Raw genomic sequence first — 2,853 nt, forward strand, 5'->3', positions numbered from 1 at the left:
TTATTTCTAAACATAAACCTGTTTATGCCTCCCTCATCACGCGTCTGAACCTTTCCATGAAGCTTTTGACTGGGCCAGTTTGGTCTGTGTCTGAATGATCATTTGAAGCACAGGTACCACAGGTTTTACTGTGTGTGACTATTGCCCAAATCGCCATGGCAGCCACCATTTTCTGTTTTTCTTTCCAACTCATAGCAAAACCTTCTGGGATACTCCCTAAACATTTCCACTGTTTGAAACTGGCCATTCATAATGCTCCTTAAAGAAATAATTCATCTGAAAATGCAACTTCTGCCATCATTTAGTCACCCGCACGTCATCCCAAAGCTCTATGACTTACTTTCATCTGTGGAACACAAAAAAGTTTAGAACAATGTTCTGTCAAGTTACAAAAATAAAGACTTGGAATACAGAATAAGAATCATACAGACAACTTTTATAGTGTGAAATTGTCCTGAACTTTTTGTTCCACAAACGGAAGACATTATAGGACTGACATGAGGTTGACTAAATGAGGACAAACACACAAAAAGACTAGTAATAGGCCTCATTCATATATTTACTAATTCGCAAATATACAAGTAAATTCGGAGTAATTTGCACATAAAACAGACCTTCCTGAAAATCTCCACCTGGTTCACAAAAAGTTCGTAAACATCAGATTTAATAGACGTGTATGTTAATGAATTCCAACCATTCATAAATAGGGCGCTCGTGCACAATTATCATAATCCCCACCTATGAATTACAACTACTTAAATTACATTTCCAGGAACACTGTGAAATTTTCTGGACTCTCTTCTCAGGTTTGGCTTCAGTATATTGCATAAATGCAAAAAAGACCAAAAGGCCATATGCCTAACTATAAATATTCAATTAACATGTGTTCAGTAAAGTGTTTTTAGCCAGCTGGAAAAAATGACAGGCACCCTTCTGAAAACGGCCAGCTGGTGGCGTTTGAGAACGTTTTGGTGGCATAGCTTTTTCTTCTAGCTTCTAGTTCATGTATCATAATGTTTGCTATGATACATTATAGTAAAGTATTACTAGTATCTCATTTTGAAGTATATTACTGAATATAAAAATGAAGTATTCAGCAATATTAACCTCATCAATGTTGTGCGGTTGTTGTACAACTAGGATGGTTGGTCAGTGTAGTATTTGTCCCGCCCCTCCCCCATGTTTCCATTAAATATTTGCGCAAAAGTTTGGCTATATTTTATAAATGTTGATAAAAAAGTATAGGTGGTTTATTGCGTTTTATATTGCGTTTCAATTTGTCATATTTTTAATTTGCAATTTCAGTTCGCACAGTTTGAAAGGTACGACGGCGTTTTAGTGCCACCTTAAAAAATAAAAAAAATCTAAGATTACGAGATTAATCTCGTAATATTTCGAGAATAAACTCGAAACTACGAGAATAAAGTCGAAATGTTACGAGAATAAAGTCGAAATGTTACGAGAATAAAGTCGAAATGTTACGAGAATAAAGTCGAAATGTTACGAGAAAAAAGTCGAAATATTTCGATTTTTTTCTCGTAACATTTCGACTTTATTCTCGTAACATTTCGACTTTATTCTCCGAAATTGCCTCTTTTGTGCAGTCTGAAATGGCGACCAGTGGTCGACTCCACGGATATCGGTGGTTACATCTGTGTGCTATTCGAACAGGATGTTGTTTCTCAAGAGACTTTAGCCGCTTTTCCACTATCGGGCCGAACCTTTCTCTTCGCTTAACCGTTCCGTTCCGTGCCGATCCGTGCCGATCCGGGCCAGTCAGCACGGATACGGCTTCATTTTCCACTGTGGTGCTGATAACGGAACTCTTTGGAATGTAAACACAAATGTGTCAGTCGTTGCCTTGGTAACGCAATTGTAATATAAACAGAGATATGGATGATGATCAGATGTTTCTGTTTTTGGGACTTTGTTAAATAACAGAAAAAAGGACACAACTACAAACAACGCAAAAAATAAAATAAACAAAAGGCGACGACAGGTATAAGGTTACCAACAAATGCTGAGGGGATATGCATGCCAACGGAGACGGACAGCGTTTTAAGAACCGTTCGGCACGACAGTAGAAAAACGGCTTCGCCAGTACTTCAGCCGGGGTCCCAGCGCATTGTGGCATATGGATTCATATGATAAACTCAAGCCGTACGGCATTGCAATTAATGGTTGCATTGACAGCTTCAGTCGGTTTGTGTTGTGGGTGGAAGCGTACAATACATTCACGTAAAATACGACTTTCTTTTCCTAATTTTGACATTATTTCTCAAAATACTACGATTTTAATCTCGTATTACTACGAGTTTATTCTCGAAATATTTCGACTTTTTTTCTCGTAACATTTCGACTTTATTCTCGTAACATTTCGACTTTATTCTCGTAACATTTCGACTTTATTCTCGTAGTTTCGAGTTTATTCTCGAAATATTACGAGTTTAATCTCGTAATCTTAGATTTTTTTTTATTTTTTAAGGTGGCACTAAAACGCCGTCGTAGAAAGGTACAACTTCCCCAAAGTTGTAACTGCGCTTCCAGCTGCATTTTGTGCAAATTGACATTGCGAATTGAAACTACACCTAATGGAAACGTGTCAATTTTGCAAAAACGCCCATATATCGGAAAATGTTTTACGCTCACATTAAGTGCTTTTTCAGGCTATTCGAAAAAGGAATACTCTTTTATCAACATTTATAAAATATCGACAAAGTTTTAAGCAAACCTTTAATGGAAACGCACCTAATTTCAGTGTCGTCAGTTTGCCAAAAAGAACACAGAACATTTTACGCATCATTTACACGTGGTACAGAGCAGGTGTGCGTTTCTTTCATAGCAACTAAGCAT

Source organism: Labeo rohita, chromosome 10, assembly GCF_022985175.1.
Source record: "Labeo rohita strain BAU-BD-2019 chromosome 10, IGBB_LRoh.1.0, whole genome shotgun sequence".
In the NCBI taxonomy this organism is placed as follows: domain Eukaryota; kingdom Metazoa; phylum Chordata; class Actinopteri; order Cypriniformes; family Cyprinidae; genus Labeo; species Labeo rohita.